Below are 23,466 nucleotides of genomic sequence, written 5' to 3' on the forward strand. Positions count from 1 at the left end.
ACATTTATTGTTTTGCATGGTAAACTAGCAGCTAGCTACAATAATCACAAGTTTATTGAGTAGTATTAAATGCATATACTTATTTGTGCTCTTAAAGGAAAAAAAAGAAAAAGAAAAATGCTTGGGCCAGGCGCGGTGGCTCACGTCTGTAATCCTAGCACTCTGGGAGGGTGAGGTGGGCGGATCGTTTGAGCTCAGGAGTTCAAGACCAGCCTGAGCAAGAGTGAGACCCCATCTCTACTAAAAATAGAAAGAAATTATATGGACAGCTAAAAATATATATAGAAAAAATTAGCCGGGCATGGTGGTGCATGCCTGTAGTCCCAGCTACTTGGGAGGCTGAGACAGGAGGATCCCTTGAGCTCAGGAGTTTGAGGTTGCTGTGAGCTAGGCTGACGTCACGGCACTCACTCTAGCCTGGGCAACAGAGTGAGACTCTGTCTCAAAAAAAAAAAGAAAAAGAAAAAGAAAAAGAAAAAAAAGAAAAATGCTTGTACAGACTTAAATGCATAGTCTAAAAATGGAATTTAGCTGATATTTAGTTGGGAAATGAGAGTGCAAGGGGAATTAATGATATGCAGATTTTTAGTATTTCATTCTGCTGAGACAAGATTTTTTTTCTTTTAACCTTTTTCCCCTGAGCTGTAGGTCTCATTTCCTGTTGGTTGATTAAAAAAAAAAAAAAATCTTTTACATAAATTGTTGAAATGAGTAGCTTCGTAGTTCCTGAATGAATAAATAATTTTATGTGCAAGTATAAATTCTCCTCAAACCAGTCTACACAGTTTCCTTTTTATGTGTAATATGCAAAAATTTGTCTTTGTTGACTTGTGGGACTTGTATGTGGCCATAATGTGGACTTGGTTTTCACGGCTATAGGGAGTGTGGGTGTGTATGTGTGTGTATATTTCTTTGCAGTTTTTGTAATATGAACATGTAATTTAGACTCATACGCTGATATTTTACTTTAACTCCTAAGGCACTAATTTGAACAAAAATCAGATTTGGTATTATATTTTTCTTTCACGTTAACATAAGCATGACCTTTATAATTCTTAAAAAGTCTATTTACATACCAAATAAAATGATTTTGGATGGCACACAAGAAGTGTTTGCCTATGGTTTTGAAATAATCCTAGCCTGAACGACATAGTGAATCTATTTTATGGACTAATTAGGTCATCTTCATTAGAATTTAACATTGACGTACTTGAATTCATATGTTAGCATTTCACGTACGAAGTAACCATCTTGGGTTAATAAGATCCTTATTTCTGAGCTGGTGTGTAGTCCTACCACTAAGTTTATTTCAGCTATAGTCATGGTTTTTTGTGTTGTTTTTTTTTTTTTTTAAAGAGACATGGTTTTGCTCTGTTGCCCAGGCTGGAGTGTAGTGGTGTGATCATAACTCCTGGGATTGTTGTGGCTAGCTGCTAGTTTACCATGCAAAACAATAAATGTACTTATATTCCTCTCCTTTTTTAAGGGGGGACTAAATAGGCGGCACAGTACCAAGAGGACGGGCATACCAATAGAGTTTTGTACACGGAAAATCCCTCCCTAAATCTATGAGACTTCTATTGGAGGTTTTTACATTGGCAATCTCCTGCCATTGCTTCTTGAGTAGCTGGGACTACAGCCGTGTACCACCGTGCCCAGCTGAGCAGAATTTTTTTTTTAGAGATGGGATCTTGCTGTGTTGCCCAGGCTGGTCTTGAATTCCTGGGCTCAGGAGATCTTCCTGCCTTTGAGGACCTCTGAGACAATCTCACCTTTTCTCATTAGGCTCTATCCAAGTTAGTCTGTTCACTTTTTCAAACATGCCATGCTTGGTCTTGCCTTAGGACTTTTACGCTAGTCGTTTCCTTTGTCTGAATGGTCTTTCCCAGATCTAGAGCCTGGCCCCTTAACTTTAAGGCCTCAGCTTAAATATCACCTAACTCACCATGCAGTTTAAAATCGCTTCCCCATTACTGTTTTAATTTCTTCATGGCATTTCTCAGTCCTTGAAATTATGTATTTTTATATACATTTCTTAGGAGAGCAGGGACCTCCTTTGTCTTGTTCCTGCTGTCCACAATGCCCAGAACGCTACCTGGCACCAAACAGGTGTGCAGTAAAGTGTTGAATGGATGAAACCAGGTACTGGTCTCATTTGTTCTTTGTTATGAATGATTTTAGTGTACTAGTATTTTAAACTGTCAACAGCATACTTCTTCTAACCTAGGGAAGACAGAAACTGGATCAATCAGACAAAAGCCTGGCTTTAGAACAGGGTGGGACAGTTTGGGACCTACTCTGACCCTCAGCATGTTCTGTGGAGCCATGGTGTGCTGGAGTTGGGGAGGTGCCTGCGCCTCTCGCTCCGACTCCGCGCTCGGTGCCATCGTCTGGCAGCTTGAAACTGGCCGTGGTGGGACAGTTCCAACATGGGAATGGGCAAAAGCTACCAATCAGGGCTCTTTTTTTCAAAAGAGGTTATAGTTCAATATTTATCAGGAGACCACTGGGTGGGCCCATGTGAAATTGCTGGTTTTTGCTTGAATATTGGTAATTTCTTATGTTTTAACCTAGTAGAGTTACTGTTTTGGTTTAAAGGTAATTTCTTCGTAGGAGTTACTGAAATTACCTCAGTCCTTTACTTTCTTTCTTTTTCAAAATTATGTTCTCTTCACATCTGATGATTACTTTGAGATTCATTTAATGCATATAATTAGCTATGTATATGTATGTATGTTAATTATTTAACTGCATATCTAATAGTTTAGCTTATTCCAAAGCAGGCACAAAAGATCTTCAGATTCCTCTGAGAGTGTTCTTGGTTTTGCTACTGAGCAGTAAATAAGCCTTTTGAAAGGTGTTCCTTTTCTCATCAAGAAAGCAGATCTGATTCAGTTAGTGATACAGCATTATCTACCCTTTTCTCCCCCCTATGATTTACATAAGTATGTCTGAGTTCAGTTCTTTGGGGTTTTTTTTTCTGGCTTTTTTCTTCTTTTGCCCATTATTACTCTTGAAGCGCTTGCTTACATTTTCTGATCATTTACTTCTGCTACTCCGTGATTTCTTCTACAAATAAATGTCACTAAATCAATGAAATGATTCTGTCTTGTTTCTCGAGTTTTTTCCTATTATCTTTCCTATGGTTACCTGGACATTCCAGCCGATTTCCAACCCTCCCCCCAGCTCTCCAGTAAAGAGACATGAAATTACAGGCATCATTTTCTTATCTGAGGAAGTTTATTGTTTAAAAATTGAACTTTGTTGGCTCAGGGGAATTTATTGGTATTTCTTGAGCAACATTTGTTTTATGTTAATTCTGAATAAGTGGATTTGAACTGGTGGTATTGAATTATTATAAAATATGACACCTACGTTTCCTATCCTCTAACTCAAATTGTTCTCTCTCTTATGTACATATGAAAAAAAAGTATTTAATATAGAGCATCAGAAAGTACATATAAGGTAAAGAAGAAACCTTTACTCCTACCACCGCAGGATAACCAACCACTGGTAATATTTTGATGAATGTCCTTCCAGATAAATCAGTGAATATATACTTTTTCACAAAAGTAAGATCTTATTATACATAGTATTCTATCACATTTTACCTTAGCAAATATTATGATCATATAAGCATTGCTTTTTATTACTTCAGTTTGAAAGGGTCTTATTGGAAAGTGAAAATTTTGTTTGACAAGGGCAAAGCTGTCAGTAAAGTTGTGATTAAAAACAATGATGTTTATGGAGAGTAGAATGTGGCAGAGTCAACTGGAGACAAGAATTACTTAAGCAGTAATTTTTTTCTCAAGAGCTCTGTCACCATTGTACAATAGCCTGATTGTTTTATACTGGCTAACAAAAACCGTTCCTGACTCTATCTATGTAAAGTAGAATTATTTTAAATAGCCCTATGGTGAAATATGGGCCTGTAAATACGTTCATATTTTTTAGACTGCCCAAGTCCTACTGATGTCTTAATATTAAAATACTTCTAGAAGAAAAATGTGTTTTTTTAACAGCCTTCATCTATGTGTAGTATGGCAGTTTTATTAGATATTGCTACCCTTGTTATGTGTCAGAGTGAGGGAGTTCTTAGAAAAAGAAAATTTAGCATGTAAGAATTCTTATGTTAATGTTTGATTTGACTTTTGTTTTATGACTGAAAATTCTTGTGGAAGAATTGCTGAGATGCATTGGTGTATTGCATCCTTGGAAATTACCAGTCCCAATCTTATCAAGTAATTGTCTGGGCCTTAAGGTAGCAATTTTTTTTTGAGACAGGTCTTACTCAGTTGCTGGGGCTAGAGTGCCGGTGGAGTCGTCATATCTCACTGCAACCTCCTACTCCTCGGCTCAAGTGATCCTCCTGCCTCAGCCTCCCGAGTAGCTGGGACGACAGGGATGCGCCACCATGCCCGGCTAATTTTTTCTGTTTGTGGTAGAGATGGGGTCTCACTCTTGCTCAAGCTGTTCTTGAACTCTTGAGCTGAAGGGATCCTCCTCCTCCGGCCTCCCAGCGTGCTAGGATTGCAGGCACCAGCCACTGTGCTGGGCCTTAAAGTAGCAATTTTTAAAGCCAATCAAAGATCCTTTAAGGGTTTTATAATTTAAATGTTTTTTGCTTTGCCACAGGAAAGGTACCTGTTACCTAGGGTAGAGTAGGCTGTCGATGTTTTGCCTTGTTTTTAGCTATGTCCTTTTCTGTGTTGTATTACTGCTTGCTCCCAAGCTCTTGTAGTCTTTTTCTGTTCAGTGGCCATTTCTCTTACCCCGCAATGCCACATCCTGGACGGTGCGTGTGTGTTGCGGAAAGCACTTCTCACAAGGTAAAGAAGAATAAAAAGCAGTGTAGTCAATGTGGACTTTTTTACTGAGAAATGATGTATTTCTTGTTTAGAAACTGGTAGTGTAGTCACTAAAAAATGTTTTTCATCCACATTCTATGTTTGTGAATGGACATGCAGGTGTCTCTGTTTGTTGGAAGGTAAAGTGAATCTTGAGATAAATTCGAGAAAAGTGTTTAGAATTATTCCATACATTTTGCTGTTTTAAAAAAATGTTAATTTTTAAAAAGTTTCATTCCACAGTGAGTTTTTAGCCTCCTCTTTTTACATTTATTTTGTTTTTGTAAACTGTTCTAAAGAAGCTTAGAAACTAGTCACACAGTAAGTGGCAGAACTCACATTTGAAGTCCTTTCTGATTTTTCAGAGTCAGTAAGCTTGGGAAGCACTGTAAAGTGGCGGAAAGAATATGGATTTTGGAGGTAGACACACCTCAGTTTGATCCCTAACTCTGGCACATATTTGCTGCATGGCAAGTTCTTACCCTGGGTGATTTTTATTTTCCTTTTCATTTAAGTGAGGGTAATAGGCTTATTAAGATTAAATGAAGTAATACACGTAAAGCACTTGGCTTGTAGAAAATGATAATAAATGTTTCATTTCCTTTCTGCTACACCTTATGGTGTTTTTTTTTTTTTGAGACAGAGTCTCACTTTGTTGCCCAGGCTAGAGTGAGTGCCGTGGCGTCTGCCTAGCTCACAGCAACCTCAAACTCCTGAGCTCAAGGGATCCTCCTGTCTCAGCCTCCCGAGTAGCTGGGACTACAGGCATGCACCACCATGCCCGGCTAATTTTTTCTATATATATATTTTTAGCTGTACATATAATTTCTTTCTATTTTTAGTAGAGATGGGGTCTCACTCTTGCTCAGGCTGGTCTCGAACTCCTGAGCTCAAACGATCCGCCCATCTCGGCCTCCCAGAGTGCTAGGATTACAGGCGTGAGCCACCTCGCCCGGCCACCTTATGGTTTTAAAATATCTTGGGAGCCACTTGGACATTTCACTTGAAAGTGAATTGCAGTCAGGAAACTGGAAATAGACGTAACCCAGGTGGACTCGTATTGTAGTGACCTTCTTAATTTCCCTGTCTGAGAAGCAGAATGGTTCTTATAACTGTTCAAAATATTTGACTTCAAGGCAGGTTTTATTGTTAAAAGCTGAAAAGGAACCCATTGGGATAAGTTAATTATTGCTGACCAAAATGGCAAGAAAGTAACTATTTCTACATTTCCTGAGAAATTGAAGCATTTGTGCTGTATGCATAAAGATGGTAAATTTTAAAGGCTAAGAACTGACCCTTTGGAAAGAAATATATGATGAAAATAGGAGGGGAAAGTGTTCAACCAATAATAAAAACTTTTTATCAGATTTAAGAGATGGTGCTGATTCCGACATGCGCACAGTGACACAGGTGCTGAATGCAGTGCTGGAGGGAGTACAAATCTGTGGAACCTGTTTCAGAAGCACTTTGGCACATGTCACAGAGCGGAACTTAGTACTTCCGAGAGTACATCCTAAGGAAATAACCCATTTTTCTGTTTTGCAGGAGTGAGGGGAGAAATTATTTTTTTTTATTGTAACAGCCTTATTGAGATTATTCATATAACATAAACACCTTTTTAAAGTACATAAGTCAGTGTTATACAGCCCTTGCCACTATCTAATTTTACAATATTTTCATCACCCCCCCCCAAAAAAAAGAAATCAGCAGTCATTCCCCTTTCTTCCCTCTACTTAGCCCCTAACATATTTTGTCTTTCTAGATTTGCCTCGTTGGACATGTAATATAAATGGAATTATATGCTGTGTGGCCATCTGGCTTTTTTTCATTTAGCATAATGTTTCAAGTTTGATCTGGACAGTGTATATCAGTACATCATTCTCTTTTATGGCTAAATATTATTCCATTGTAGGGTATACAACATTTGACTTCTCTATTCACTAATGAATAGATAGTGAGTGAGTGAACCCAAACAACTGTGATGAACAACGCTGCTATGAAAATTCACGTACAGGTTTTTTGTGTAGATATGTTTTAATTTATCTTGGATATATACCTAGGAGTGGAATTGCTGGATCATATGGTAATTCTACATTTAACATTTTGAGGAGCTGCCAGACTGTTTTCCAGAGTAGCTGTACAATTTTACATTTCTGTCAGCACAGAAGGTAATATGTGGCCTTTTGTAACTGTCTTCTTTCACTTAGTATGTTCAAGGTTTATCCATGTTGTATGTATCAGTACTTTCTTTTCATAGCTTTATAATAAACCTTGAATTCACATAGTATAAGGTTTCTAATGGTATTCTTTTTCAAAGTTATTTTCACTATGCTATCTTTTTTGCATTTCTATGTGATTTTAGAATCAACGTGTCAATTTCTACAAAAAAGTCTGCTGGGATTTTAACTAGAATTGCGCTGACTCTATTGCTTAAATTGGGGAGAATTGACATGTTAACACCATTGACTGCACTGATCTATGAACATAGTATCTCTCGCTATTTGTCTTTGCACATCATTTGATAATTGATTCATAATTCATATTTTTCATATTATAAATGAACTTTACAGTGTCAGTTTCTGATTGTTCTTTGAACAATTGCTTTATAGAAATAGAGTTCGTTTTTGAGTATTGATCATATATCCTGCAATGTTCCTAAAATCACTTTAGTTCTGCTAACAGTAGTCTTTTGGTTTTCCCAATTTCATTATAAGATTTAGCATAGCCTCTGAGTTCCTTGTCAGCTTAGAGTTAAAGAATTGCATAAGCTTATGAATTGTAGTGTCAGTACCTTGCAAAGAGTGATGTGCAGCATCCCCAATATTTATCTTCATTTTTCTTTTAATGAAATATTAATATTCCTCATAATATGGAACTTTGACATTTCAAGCTACTCTTATTTAAGTAGTTGAATTTATAGGGAATTTCAGCAAAGTATTTGATTCTGATGGAGGAATTGCTGTTTGTTTTCATGGCTGGAATTCTAACCATCTGTTCAAATTATGTATTTTGGAGGGCGAATCAATTGCCTTGCTGATGATTTGGGTGGACAAGGAGAGTATATGGTAAGGACTTTCATGTTTGTGGCTTGAGCAGAACTGTGTGGATCATGGTATGATTTATTGAGATGAGGAAGAATGAGGAAGCAGTGGATTAAAGATTATCAATTCAGCTTGGACAGGTTAGATATTAGGCCTCTTTGCCTACTGTGTTAAATGCTTATAGGTTTATTTGGGTGCTTGTAAATGAAGAAATATATTTTAGGTTAAAAACAGGCCTGAGGTCCCATAGCTAGTCATTCACAGAATTAGAACTGAGGTCTTGGGTGCTCTGACTAAGCCCATGTTGTTATTTCCTTATACTATATTATATCCTCAAGGCAGAAAAACATGCCTGGCTTTGGCAATAATAAAATGTTCCCTGGGAGCTACTAGAAATACGTAGCAGAGTGGAAGCTCAGCTGCCTGTGGAGTCCAGGCAGGTAACCGTGAGCCAGGCTGTAACATGAAAGAGCGGTGTTGTCTTTGGAGAACTGCGAAGTCCATGCCCCACCTAGAGGGTTCACTGTTAATCGGCTCCAGCAGATTATTACCATGTGGGAACGTGGGTGCAGTATTGCCAGATTTTCTGATTTTTCAAGAGAGTTAGAAGTCTTGATTTTTCACGTGAAGTCTTCTGATTTGTAAATGTAGGTAGCTATCCTTTAACACACTGTGGAGACCAACCTTGCGTGGGTCCAACAAAAATATCTGTCTGCTGAATTCTGCTTACTGGCAATCTTTGGTAGTGTTGTACCGGTATACTGTGGAACAACAACAGATTTATATGATGGGAAAAGGGTGGTAACCACATATAATAAGCACATTACAAGTGTTGAAGTGTAGGTTGCTTAGTTTAAACATGGTGCTTAGTCTGATGTTTGATATGGATCTGTTAATTATAGATGGGGGAGGGGGAATTGCTCCCTGTAGCTTTTTGCCTCCTAATTGCATGCTTTCATTTGCAGATAGGGCCGGTTTGGAGTGTGTGGATTTTTGAGTGAAACCTCTTCCCCAGATGAGAAGAAACCTTCAAGGAAGAGCTACTGGCAGTGACTCTGCAGAGTCATCTGGATGCATAATGTGGAATGTTCTAAGCCCAGATGTAGCTGAATGGGTGGCTCCACTGATGAGGAGTGGTAAGTCTGATTGTCCCCACTGATAATTAAATAACCTCAATCCTTTCCATAAAAATAGGATGACTTCTGCATTCTTAGCATTTACTGATGAACAGTAAGTTAATTTTCATATCACTGGGAAAGACAACAGTGCAGTTTAAGAGAATTCTTTATCCCTATCAGTGTATTTAATGTATGATTTCAGAATTTGGCTTTCTTTTTCCAGTTAGGCACATCGCTTCCTTTGCTTATGTATTTTTCTTTTTTATTTCTTCTTCATTCCAAGGCCGGAAATATTCTTGAAATATGCAGCCAACACTGAAGCGATGGTCATGATGGTTACTGGTATCCATGGTAATCTTAGTTGTAGTGGATCTCATTCCCTCTGGAAGTGATTGTTCTAGTAATGGATACGAGAGACAGTTTTGGCTGATGGGAGATAAAAGAGAACTCTGCAAGAGGCTTCTGGGGAAGGTTTTCTTGCATTTGAGAAAAGGAAGAACAAAGATGGTCCCTCTTCTCTCCAGGGCTGGTTTTATCTGGATGTGACATCTGGGACTGCTGTAGCCATTTTTCTAGTAGCTCGAAGGTGATGCCTCCATGACAGAGGGCAGCACCAACAGGATCGCAGAAAAGTAGAACTGGAGCCCCGTTTACTGTGCCTAGAGCCACCCTACCTGAATTGCTTTATTGTTTAAGTAGTTTTGCCTTGAGATTTTCTGTTATTTGCTATAGAAATCATCCACATTCATTTGATTTCTTCCTTTTCTGATTACCCAAAGCCCTATCTTTTAGTGTCTCAGGCATTTCTACTTGATTATGTTTTATGCTGTTCAGGAATGTTTGAAGTCAAAGGCTATGTTTATATCCCTATCGTGTCTGACATTAATGCGCTCTTCTTAGTGAATTCCTAAGTACATATTTGTTGAACTGAATTATTTGAATGGTGGAGTATTTGAAAAACCAGTTCACGGAATTGAATAGAGATTTTCTTCTAATTCACATCCTTTTCTTTAACCACACTACTTCCCTCTAGGTTTATTAGTGAAGTTTGACTTTTTATTTAAGATGACTAGTGTGTAATATGTGTTCAGGTGGTTAGTTCTACTCTAAAACATACTGCTTGGATTTTGCCTTTTGTTTTTGTGCAACTTTACCATCAGAACCAGAATACTCGTACATGTTTGAGTATTGGCTTTCAGTCTAGTAAATGTAATTTTGCTTTCTTCTCCATTATAAAATCTGAGAATAAACTTTGTGTTTTCTGTGCTAATTGTAAGACTGAGGGACGTGAACATTAGGAAACAGTGCAGGAATGATTTGTATTTGGCTTTGGAGTGCGCATTCACAGTAAGATTCCCTAAAGTGCGCATCCCCCACTGTGTTCCTAGGACCCTGTGTTTTGGGTGGGGCAAGAGAAGAGGTGTGGTGGTGAGTATGGTAAGAGGGGTCTTGAGCCATAGGATGGATTATCTAGTTGCTTATATTTTAAGGCTGTATGAAACAAACCATTTCTTTTTTTTTTTTCATTCTTTCTTTTTTGCCACAGTCAAGATATTCCTGTACTCTTCTATCTTTTAAGTTGTTATTATAATCTCAAAAAAGTATGGGGTAAGGAGCTCTTTTTCTTCTTGAAAATCTATGGTGTTGCTTTCAGTTATGTTAACAAGAACAATCATGAACTTGTGGTTTTGATTTTACCAGGTAATCTAGTAGTACATTTTGAATCCTTCAAAAAGTGATTTACATTAAGGGAAAATTTTAATTTTTTTTCTTGATAGGTTGTGATGAAAACTGGGAGAGTAATTTTTAAGAAGATAAGGAAAGTTATATGATGTGCTTTACCCATCAGTTTAAATGCAGTAATATCGTTGTTTAGTAATATAAGAAATTTAAATCACTAAGGTCAACTTTAATGTGCTTTGTTTCATATAAGTTTTGATGGGTTTGTAGGAATGGATCATGTGTCTTACCTAAGCCAATCACGGCAGGCATATGACTTAAGCTTGATCAGTCAGAATGAATTAGGACATTTGCTAGGAATGCTGGGATGAAGGCACTTTTTTTTCTGAATTTCAACCTGAAAACGTAGTCATTGAACTCCTGGCAGTTATCTTCTGACCATCAAAGGAAATCTAGTTGAATAAGAAGTCAACACTGAAGGAACAGAGTGGAGAAAAACCATGCCCTGGTCACCTCAGTTGAGCTGCCAGCTCAAGCCTTCCGTGAAGGTGCTATGCCTTTACACTTTCAGTTATAGGAGTCAGTAAACACCTTGTTTAATCCAATTTGCTTTGGATTTTCTCTTACATGTATGTGAAAATGTCCTGATACATCCTTCTCATCACTCATTCCATACCTTTATAATAAGAGCTCAAGTAACTCACTAAATCTTGAATTGTGAGTTAGGGAAGTAAGCCTGTAATACAGTTATGCCGGGTAGCAGATAATGCAATCTACTCATTGATTTTTTTTTCAGTACCAAATACAAGGACTAAGGTGATAAATAAATATGTAGTCCACGCCATTGCAAATGGAGTTTGTTGTTAACTCGACGAGACTGACGTTATGTGAACAGTCTTACTGTGAATGTATTCTTATCAACGGAAGTTAGGGTTCTAGAAAAAAGGAGGATGTGTTCATCTACAGTGATTGGCCCTTTGTCAGGGACTCCTGCTGAACCCTTGGCACCTCTAGAACTGTAAAATAAACAACTATGGGCAACTTGGAATCTGGCTGACTTAAAAAAATAAATACAATAAGTCATTATTAATTATTTTTTCATAAGAAGAGTTTATAAAGGTGCAAGACCACAATCACTTATTCAAAATCTTGGGGCCCACATGTGTTTTTAAATTGCAGAACTTTTTATATTTTAGAAAGGTTAATTTGGTAGACATCCCTCATTATCTGTGAGAAATTGGTTCCAGGACCACAGATGTTCAAGTTCCTTATATAAAATGGCATTGTAATTACATATACCTTACATACATCCTCCCATATACTTTAAATCATTACTTCTAATACCCATTATGATGCCTGTATATCACTTTATTCATGTGACAAATTCAAGGTTTCCTTTTTGGAACTGTGGAATTTTTTTACCTGATAGGTTTTCTATCCATGCTTGGTTGAATCCCTGGATGCAGAACCCCTGGATCCTGAGGGTGGACTGTACATACTGTGTATTTAATGTGACTTCTCTGCTGTGGTTTGGATGTGATTCGTCCCTGCCAAAACAATCAGTGAGGCAGTGTTGGGAGGTGGGGCCTGGTGGCAGGTGTTTGGTCGGGGAGGTGGATCCCTCCTGAGGAGACTAATGCCCTCCCCAGGGAGCGTGTTCTCTCCCTGGTGGGAATGGATCAGTTCCCCGAGAGTGGGTGCTGTAAAGTGAGGGTCCTCTCCTGTGTGGTCCCCCTTCACACATGCCTGCTTGCCTTTCCCTTTCTCCATGTGCTAGTGCAGCTGAGGCCTTTACCAGCAGCCGAGCTGGTGCTGGTGCCATGCTTTTGGTCTTTATAGCCACCGGAATTGTGGGCCAAATAAACTTCCTTGATTTATGAATTACCCAGCCTCAAGTATTCTGTTAGAACAACACGAACAGGTAAAACAATCTTTTTTTTAAGGAATGGACAGGTGGCTTTTTTTTTCTTTCCTAATAATACAGATAATAATATCTTAACATTAGTTGAACTACTAAATAAATACTAGGCTCTGTGTAAAGTACTTTTCTGTATTATCTTAACTTACCTGTTTAATAAATTGTATTCATTTATATACTTGAGAAAATTTAGAGAGGTTAAGTGACTTTATCAAGGTTCATTCAGCTAGGAGACAGGAGAATTGAGATTGTAACCTAGAGCTTTTGGCTCTGAGGTCTGTGCCCTTAACCGCTGTTCAGACTGTGGATTGTGCTGTGCTGCTCAGGGCCAGTGCGGAAGGCATCATGTCTTGCCCACTGGGTTACTGTTCTTTTCAGCAGGGACTTTCTTGAGTACATGGTGAGAGAGGAAGGGAAGGGGGCAGAAGGGACTGTCTTGAAATCTTACTGTACAGGGAAAAAGAAAATTTTTAAAATGTACTTTTAACCCATCACATATCACAGCTACATGATGGGCTAAAAAAAATTGAAACATATCTCTGATGCCACATTTTCTAAAATAAAATTCTATCAGTGTTGTCTATCAGAAACATGGGAGGGTAATCGCAGCCCAGTGTCCACTCCCAGGTTCAGTGTGGGCACATCCGTGAGTATTTTCTGAAACTTGATTCCTGGGATTGGGATTCTAGGGGTAAGGATGACGGCACGTTAGTCTTTTAAACTTTAATTATGTAGTTCTGGTCTGTAATCCTAGGACTATTCACTGAATTCATGAAATCTTTAGAATTATAATATTTTTTAAGTCTGCCCATTTGAGCAGAAAATATTTGTTATTTTCTTCATTTTTATTTCTTTAATTGGTATTGACATTTAACATTTTTGGTGTATTTTTTTTTTTTACCTGTTTTCATTTTTCCTTCAGGATTTTAAAAGATTTTAAGTGGTCTTCACAAATCTATTATTCTTTTCGAAGAGAGATGTAGAAAATTAAAAGGAATGGACTCTGGAGCCAGATTGTTTATTGCATTGGCTAGAACTTCTAGAATATTGTGATTATAAGGAGTATCTTGTCTTGTTCAATAATTAATGCTTCTGATGTTCCATTAAATGCTTACATTTTTGGAATGTTTATAATATTTTGACATAGAGCATTTTTTTCTTTTTTAAGATGCACCTATGTCCTAGGAACGATTAAGCATTCTGTCTGCCTTTGAGTGTGCTTTATACATGTGAAAGAGATCGGTTTGCTGGTTAAGACTTTTTAAAATCAGAAGTATATGTTGAATATTGTCAATCCAATTTTGACATCTGTATAGGCCAGATTTTAAAGTGTGTATAAAATGATCTTAAAAAGTGTTTAATTGTCACTGTGTTGCAGTTGCTACAAACTAAAAATAAAGTTACTTTTATCTAGTTAAGCTGCACTGTAGTTAATCTCTGGTCGTCTACAAATATTTAGCTTCTATGGTAGTTTCGAGAATATAGTGCTCATTTTATTTTTGTGCTTTTAAAAATATAGTTTTATAATATATTGACTTATATTTAATTTATATATGTTTTATTAAAATATCTATGTGGTCCTAATATGTAGGAGCTCAGTGAATATTTGTTGAATAAGTTAATTTTTGTAATTATCTGATTAGTGAGTTATCTTCATAGCTTATTTTTTCACTGGTGATAGGAAAAGAATATAGCAATTTTAGAGATGGAAAAAACTCAGAAAATATTTATGCAGTATTAACAGTTTTAGTTTCCTGGTTTCGTGGTCATATGGCTGACTTCTGATCCTGATTTCCCATTCTGACTTCATAACATCTTGCTATGCATACCAGTCTACTAGAAGCAATCTGTTGGGTTTAGGTATTGAGCCCCCACCCCCCACAGAGACAAAAGGAATAATCTGTTCACCAAATGTGAGAGAATGTACACATTGTAGAAATTGAAATTTTTTAAAACCCAGAAATACAATGGGATATTTTTTAACACATCAGCCTTAATGGCTCTGAGTTTCTCCCTTTCTAAATGTTAATATCTATAAAGAAGGAGTTTGGGAAACTTTCAGGGAATAGAATAATTGGTATTAGCTCTTCAGTTTTGGGAATTTGATCCAATGTGAAAATCTTCATCTATAGCTAGAAAAAAATGTATATAAATATATATATTTTTAAGAGACAAGGTCTTGCTCTGTCATCCAGGCTGGAGTATAGTGGTACAATCATAACGCACTGTAACTTTGAACTCCTGGGTTCAAGCTATCCCCCAACCTCAGCCTTCCAAGTAGCTAGGACTACAGGCATGCACCACCATTCCCAACTAATTTTTAAATTTTTTTGTGGACATGAGGTCTCACTATTTAGCCCAGGCTGGTCTCGAAGCAGTCTTCCTGTCTTGGCTTCCCAAAGTGCTGAGATTATAGGCATGAGCCACTATGTCTGGCCTATAGATAGAAAATATTTTAAAGTCTGATACTAGTTTAAAGTTTAGGGAGTGGAAACTGATACTAAATTTTGAGTTTTTTAGTTGATGGTCCAGTTTAGAGGTATCTGGAAATAATTGCCATCTAAGGGGATATGCTTATGTAAATAGAGTTGGTGACCTTAATTAATTAGCTGGCCATTGTTAGGGTGAGTACTTTTCGTACACTAAAGCTCTGCCTGTCACTTCTACAAGCCTTTTTGGGGCAACACATGGTAGCTCACACCTGTAATCTTAGCACTTTGGGATGTGGAGACAGGAAGATTGCTTGAGCCCAGGAGTTTGAGAACAGCCTGGACAACAGCAAGACCCTGTTTCTTTAAAAAAAAAAAAATTAGCTGGGATCATGGTGCATGCCTATAGTCCCAGCTGAGCTAAGAGGATTGCTTGAACCCAGGAGTTTGAGACTGCAGTGAGCTATGATTGTGCCACTGCAGTCCAGCCTGGGCAACAGAGCAAGACCCTGTCTCTTAAAAAAAGAAAAGCCTTTAGTTTTGCTTCCTTGTGAGACAGAGTCTCACTCTGTTGCCCGGGCTAGAGTGCCGTGATGTCAGCCTCACTCACAGCAACCTCAGACTCCTGGGCTCAAGCAATCCTTCTGCCTCAGCAGGGGGTCTCAAAATGCATTTTGAGAAACAGCCCTGCACGTCCAACTGCAGAACAGTGGTGCCTGACACAGGGCGAGGGAAGCCACTGCACACAGTGCAGGCCGCATCTAGCAGCGGGCTGCAGCCTAACATGCTATGTATCAGTGCAGTTATCCTTGTTAGGGAGATCAGTAGTTCTTCCCAGCAGCAGAAACTGCACTCCAAACCACTTTCTATGGCCCTAGGGTAGAGGACAACTGCAGCTGAAGTAAGAGGTTTGGAATTCCATTCTATACAGGAACTTAAAACTCAGTGGTTTATTATAGGTTTAAGAGAACCAGAATGACATGAGACCCTGGGTGTGGGGAGGAAAAATTAACACTATGACTTGAAAAAATCATTCTCCCACCTTCCACTCCTAATTCACTTAAAAGATCAGCATTTCAGGTAAATATACTAAGTTGTATAAGATTAAAACCTATGTGACTAAGTCCCAGCTGAAAGGAATGGGCTCAGAAAGGCTTTTCCAGGCCGGGCGCTGTGGCTCACAGCTATAATCCTAGCACTCTGGGAGGCCAAGGTGGGTGGATCACTCGAGGTCGGCATTGGAGACCAGCCTGAGCAAGAGCGAGATCCCCGTCTCTATTAAAAATAGAGAGAAATTATCTGGCCAACTAAAAATATATAGAAAAAAATTAGCCGGGCATGTTGGTGCATGCCTGTAGTCCCAGCAACTCGGGAGGCTGAGGCAGAAGGATTGCTTGAGCCCAGGAGTCTGAGGTTGCTGTGAGCGAGGCTGACATCACGGCACTCTAGCCTGGTTCATACTCATCTGATGTATCCTTTCTTAAATATGTCTCTTGTAGGGACTATATTGCTTTATGATTTTTTAACCCACCATAAAATCTTTGGCCTAATTTCTTTTTAAATTGGCAAGTTCAACTCGTTTACATTATTGTAATTCTTTTTTTTTTTTGAGACAGGGTCCTGCTCTGTCTCCCAGGCTAGAGTGCCGTGGCATCATCATAGCTCACAGCAACCTCCAAGTCCTGGGCTCAAGTGGTCCTCCTGTCACAGGCTCTGGAGTAGCTGGGACTATAGATTCATGCCACCATGCCCAGCTAATTTTTCTATGTTTTGTAGAGATGGGGTCTCATTCTAGCTCAAGCTGGTCGTGAACTCCTGGCCTGAAATGATCCTCCTGCATCGGCTACTGTTTTAATTACTCTAATTGGGCTTACTTTTGGTCCTTTTCCCCCTTTCCTGCCTTTCAATGCATAGGTTGGGGTTTGTTTTTTTTTCCATTATTGTTCTTATGCTGGTTGTCCTTTAGATCCATTCCTGTTTATTTCTGCATATTGGTTACACTTAAAGTAGCTTTTTCTTCCCCCACATATGACAGATACTCTAGCGCACTCTTATGTTCTCTGGGTGTGTGTCCTGACTCCCCGTCCCCAATGAATGTATTGCTAGTATTTTAGGTCAGAGTTTTGTTCGATATCAAGGCATTTGACTACTTTTACTTTGTCTCTCTCTTTTTCTTTTCAATATTCCTCCAAGATTGTGCTTAGTGGGCTTTATATGACATTCTGAGGCTTTGTGTTCTTGGGAATATTTTTGCCTAACATATTGGAATCATATTTTGTCTGGATGGAACATTCTAAATGTAAAGTTCTTTTAATTCAAGACTTTTAAAATAGAGGTAACAATCCTTTACCTGGAATTCCAAAATCAAAAAAAGATCTGAAAACCAAAGGACTTCTTGTAACTCATTTGGCAACAAAACCCAACAAGCTGACGTGAGGCTGTTTATGTCTCATTTGACAGAAGAACCCAACCTGAATTGTCATGAGGGTATTTATGGCTTTTATTCAGCTCATTTAGTGAGTATTTACAGATTTTGCTTCAAAATATTAATGAGTTCAATTATGGGTTAGTGCCTTAGACACTGCTCTGGATGCTACATAATATATGATATATACCATATTACTTTTGTAAAATCTGAAAAATTCTTGTCTTAGTCTGTTTTGTCCATCTGTAACAGAATACCACAGACTGGGTAGTTTATAATGAATCAGAAGTTTATTGGCTCACAGTTCTGGAGGATAGGAAGTCCAAGAGCGAGAGGCTGGTATCTTGCTGGGCAGAGAAAGCGAGGCAGTGGGGGAACTCGCCCCTTTATAATGAACCCCTCCTGATGGACGCACTCTCAGTGCAGGGCCAGCATGAATCCGTCCGTGAGGGCTGATCGCTAGTCCCGATACTGTTGCATTGGATATTGAGTTTCCAACACATGGTTTTTGGAGGATACATTCAAGCTATAGCAATTTTAAATTCTGAAAAAACCTTTGCCTCAAGAAGTATGGATTGTGAATTTGGGTTACTCCATCTTGTATCCAGTGTTACCTACTGCGATATATGTTAATCTTATTCTTTTGCTTTGGTGTTGGTCTATTCTTTTCTTTCAGTGTTTTCGAATTTTTTCTTTGGTGAACTTAAATTTTCTAGGAATAATTTCCTCTGTTATTTGGCTCTTTGAGCCCTTATAATATTGACTTCTTTTATCTTTAATTCTGGAAAAGTTACCCTCATTATTTCTTGAAATGCTTTATTTCTTCCCTCCTTCTGAAACTCTGATTATCTGGATATTGTCTCTTTTTCGTGCTCAATATTTCTACTTGATTCTTTTTCGTTGTTTCTTGTTTCATTTCGTAGTGCTTACATCTCTCATTGACTTCTCAGGGCTGTATTCTTGGATCCTCCATTCCAATAATTCTACTTCAGATGGCATAAAGTGTTTAGTGTGTTGTCTTTCTTTTACAGTAGTTTTATGCCCCAGATGTATCTGTTTGTCTATGCCCCTTGGGGGGGGCGGTATTAGTTACTTACTCTAATGTGCATTGGAATTTGTGTCAGTCCAGGTGAGTTTAAGGAGAGGAAGGGCTTGAGTCTCAGGTCAGCCAGCCGCCTGGCACCGCTGAAGTGCTGTTGAGTCTCCTCTTGGCTGATGCTGCATCAGGCAACTTCTGATGAGGGTTTGCTTCGTACACTCTCAGAATGAGTAATATCAGGAAGAGGCAGTGTCCTTAGATCATAACTCCCTCTCGGCTCAGTACCCCTGGCCCTTGCTGTGGGAGCACGAATGGGGGCAGGAAGGGAGAGTGCCGAGGGCACTGTACTTGTTTCCACAGCTTTCCCCCACAGGGCTTTTGTGCTGTCTGCATTTTATCTTGCTGCCAAAGACATCTAGGCTGTTGCTGCTAATTTCTGTGGTGAAGGGACAATCAAGGAGGGGCAAGGGCAGAATTGAAAAAAGCTTTTAGCTAATCTGTCTTTTAACTCCGACCTCTGCTGCCCTTTGCTTCTGGTCACCAGTTTCCTCTCAGATAAGTTCAGTACAGCTTCTGGTATCTCCAGCAGTTTCTGTTTGTTTTTGTTGCTGCTGCTATTACTGTTCCTGGAATCTGGATTTACTTCCATGTTTTTTCCTTCCCAGGGTTGATTCTATTGGGACCAGAAGCCTGTGACAGTTTGCAATCTTGATAGGAATTGGATGACCTCATTTGGGCCAATAAGGTTACTTACACAAAGATTTCCTCAAAAACATGAAAATCTTTAGTTAAAAAGTGTATACAAACTAAATGAAAATAATCATGTACGGGTTCCTGTTATCTATTGCCATGTAACAAACTATTTTTTTTATTTTATTTTTTTTTTGAGACAGAGTCTCACTCTGTTGCCCAGGCTAGAATGAGTGCCCTGGCGTCAGTCTAGCTCACAGCAACCTCAAACTCCTGGGCTTAAGCGATCCTACTGCCTCAGCCTCCCGAGTAGCTGGGACTACAGGCATGCGCCACCATGCCCGGCTAATTTTTTGTATATATATATTTTAGTTGTCCATATAATGTCTTTCTATTTTTAGTAGAGACGGGGTCTCACTCAGGCTGGTCTCGAACTCCTGACCTTGAGCGATCCACCCGCCTCGGCCTCCCAGAGTGCTAGGATTACAGGCGTGAGCCACCGCGCCCGGCCCTACCTTTCATTTTTGAAGGTCAGGAATTTGAGTAGGTATTGGTACTTCTTCTTTTATTTATTTATTTATTTATATTTGAGACAGAGTCTCACTCTGTTGCCCGGGCTAGAGTGCCGTGGCATCAACCTAGCTCACAGCAACCTCAGACTCCTGGGCTTAAGCAATCTTCCTGCTTCACCTCCCAAGTATACGAGACTGCAGGCATGCACCACCATGCCCGGCTAATTTTTCTATTTTTTTCTAGAGACAGGGTTCCACTCCTGCTCAGGCTGGTCTTGAACTTCTGAGCGCAAGCAATCCTCTTGCCTTAGCCTTCCAAAGTGCTAGGTTTATAGGCATGAGCCACAGCGCCCAGTCTCATATTCTTTTAGTAAAGTTGTAAAATTTTATTATGTAAGTTTGCATATTTCTTGTTAGATTTGGTCTAGGTATTTTATGGATTTTTTTTTCTATTTGAAGTCCTATTGTTATATTTTCCTAACTGATTAATATATAGGAACCTAATAATTTTTATATGCTAATTTTTAATCTAAACACCATACTGAACACTTGAATTAGTTTTTTAAATTTTATTTTTGTTATTATCATTTTCTTTTTTGTGATGGGATTTTGCTATGTTGCCCAGGCTGGTCTTCAAACACCTGGATGCAGGTGATCCTCCGTCCTCAGCCTCCCTAGTAGCTGGGACTACAGGCATGCACTGCTGTGCCTGGTTTTCAGTTAGTTTGATAGTTGAAATGCTTATTGTCTTCCAAATATATCCACATAGTGGCATTTTTTAGTTGTTTTCTGATATTTAAACTGTTTATCCTTTTGGAACTTAACTGAATTAACTAAGACCTCTAGTATAATGTTGAACAGTGCTAGTGTTGGCTGAATATCCCTGCTTATCCTGACTTCTTATAATCGACCATGTTATCAAAGATTACATTTTCAACAGCGTTTTAAAAGATTGTGGAACACTTGAGTCCTATTGCCATATTAAGTATGCCTTGTAATTTTTTGTTGAACATGATGATATACTGGGTAAAAGGAGCCATGGTAAATACGCATTTGTTGTGAGGTTTTATGTTTATCTGGCTGGGGTTTAGGCCGTTTTACTATTTACTAGCTTTAGGTGTTGGAGGATAAAGTTTCCTCTTGTGCCCTTATGTTTGTCCTCTCTTGTCTTTGAGTTTGAGACTAAGAAGGTGCTTTGTTTCTTTTGTCATCCCATTATATGGGAGCCTGTAGGTATGTGACAAGGTGTGGGGGGAGGGGAGACATTAGATAGTGCTGTGGTTAGTTCTCAGGTTTTCAGTGAGTCTGTGCCCCTGGCTGTGACCTACACAAAAGTGCTTCTCAGTTTTGTTTTGTTTCTACCCTCAAGTGAGACAAAAAGGCTGGAGCAGACTGGAGTGGGATATTTATTTCCCCTCCCCCAACTTGGTTAGTTTTTGGTAAAACCCGGTTGGTTAGGCTCTGGTGAAAGTTTCTCTCGAGGGCCAGCCTTACTAGGAGAACAGAATGCTCTGGTGTGTTGCACCATGGCTGCCTTCCCCTCCCTTTGCTGAGGCACAGGAGACTTTCTCTGACCTTCACTGTGGGAACCTGGTAGAACGGTTCCTGGAGGTGAAAGCCACAGACGTGTGGGGGCCTGCCTAAGACCAGGCACCCCTGGCGTCCTTAACTCTTAAACTTGTCTACGCTGAGCCTCCAGCTAGTCATAAATTACAGTTTAGATTTTCCTGCCCTGGTACTGGGTCCTGCAGAGTTTCTGCTTGTGGGTTTCTGTTCTGGCTGAGTTGTGGTTCTCTGTGTCTGCCTGCCTGTCTCTCTCGTTTGGGGAGCAGCAGTTTTCTGTGTACCCTCATTTCTCCAGTGGATCTGAGATGTTGGGTTTTCCATTTGTTCAGCTATTTTCTTGTTCTGTGGATGGGAATGATGACTTCTAAGCTCCTTACAGATCGGAAACCAGAAGTCAAATTGCCATATTTTTTCAAGATTGATTGATTGATTGATTGCCAGTATTCACATTGTAATAAAATGACTTCTATTCAGGCATGTTAAAAGGTATACTTATAAATAGCTAAAATAGAAAGGCACAGATTAGAAATTTAAGTAGCAGGAACATAAAGCCTTAGAGTTGCAAAAATGAAACATCAGAAATACATTTTCTGCTGAGGATTTGCAACTTGATTTTTTTGCATACAATATTTAACATGTCAGCATTGTGTTATTCTTTAATAAATACATGTTTATGTGAAATATTCCACAGAAACTCCATGGACATCTGATTTCTTAACCTTTTTGGCTTGCAGGGCCTGTGGTCATCATAGTGAGATAATACCTTGCTTGTTGGCATCAGAAAACAGATTTAAAGAAAGCATTAATAATTTTATGTCTCTTTACATTCTGCAAAAATATCCTTAATGTTCTACTAGACAGTAGCGAGACTGCCTTATTTGAAAGCTGCTTGGTCATCTCTGAAAGTATCTTTTCTAAAGTATTTATTGAAATAAAGTGCTGCGTGCCAGTTCTCCCACTTGTTCTTTTATCACCCTGCTCTTGCACATTCCATGTGTGAAAAAGGAACAATCCGATATTGGGAAGAAAATAGAATGCATTTTTCTCAGTAGTAGCATAAGAATCATTTTTCTCTTCCTACTCCTTCATTTTAATACAGTACAATACAGAGTCTAATAAGGTCCCAATGTTTTGAGCCGTGGTAATCTGAAACTTTTTAACTGACTGTAAGTGCTGGAGTTGCTGTTGCTAGATACAGCAAAGGTTATGGATTTTAAATTGGGTGGTTGCTGCCTTGCAATTTAGTTTAAAACAAAAGAGAAAGATCTGTTAGCTGTTTGCAGAACTGTAGTGGATTCTTTACCTACTTACTGTTGTGCATCACAGTGCTGGTGAACTTCTAAGGTGAGCTTAAAAACAATGAACACTGATTTACAGGGGGAAAAAACGCCACTTTTCTGTTTATATTATCTGCCTTCCCTTCTAATGTTTTCCCACATGGCACTGATATTTTGTGATACTGCTTGTCTCTGAAATGTATCATTTTAGACATATATGTAGTTACCATACATTTGTACAATTAATAACACTCTGGTATTTCTATAATGAGCCAAGTACTGATGAAATAATAATAAAACAGACATCATTTCTCCCCTCATGGCTGTCACTCTAGTGGAGAAGACATTTACTGTACAAATGTGTATGTGATATCAGGGGATGATAACTGCTCTGTGGAAAAAGAAGATAGAGAATGACAAAAGCAATCCATGTAACCAAAACGTCTGTACACCTGTAGTATTCTGAAATGAAATAAAAACAAGGAAGATAGAGAATGTGGGAGAAATGGAGATGTTAATTTAAACAGGGTGTTCAGGGAAGGCATCAGTGAGGTGAAACACAGGCAAGGGTTTAAGGGCGTCAGCCACAAAGCTCCGGAGGGCAGAGCATGTTCATCAGGGATTAGGAAGTGCCAAGCTGTGTGTGGGAGAGGAATACTGAAGAAGGCAGAGTGGCTGCGAGCCACAGGGCCAGGGGTGGGAGTGAGGCCAGAGAGGTGACCAAAGGCAGTTCATGTTTGGCCTTCCAGGTCATGGAACATCTTTGGTTTTTATTCTTTTTATCATTGAATGGTTTTGACTAAAAATGAAGTGGAAGGACATGCACTTTTTCTAGTGGTTGGCTCACCATGCGTCCGACTGAGAACCAGCACTGACTGGCCACGCTGTCCCCTCTGGCCACACGAGCCACCTTGCTCCTTCTGC

The 23,466-nt window shown here is 39.0% G+C and overlaps 1 long non-coding RNA gene across 6 annotated transcripts in view; it reads left to right on the plus strand.

The window, feature by feature from the left end:
* Positions 1-23,466, plus strand: part of LOC138376252 (uncharacterized) — a 75,188-nt gene that overhangs the window by 7,963 nt on the left and 43,759 nt on the right. For 5 of the 6 annotated variants that reach the window (XR_011231654.1, XR_011231652.1, XR_011231649.1 and 2 more), the window contains exon 3: positions 8,854-9,024. This is a non-coding gene — a long non-coding RNA (uncharacterized lncRNA). Of the gene's footprint in view, positions 1-8,853; positions 9,025-19,162; positions 19,243-23,466 lie in introns of all 6 variants that reach the window. The other variant, XR_011231653.1, reaches the window with a different exon arrangement.

The sequence above is a fragment of the Eulemur rufifrons genome, chromosome 28, assembly GCF_041146395.1.
Source record: "Eulemur rufifrons isolate Redbay chromosome 28, OSU_ERuf_1, whole genome shotgun sequence".
In the NCBI taxonomy this organism is placed as follows: domain Eukaryota; kingdom Metazoa; phylum Chordata; class Mammalia; order Primates; family Lemuridae; genus Eulemur; species Eulemur rufifrons.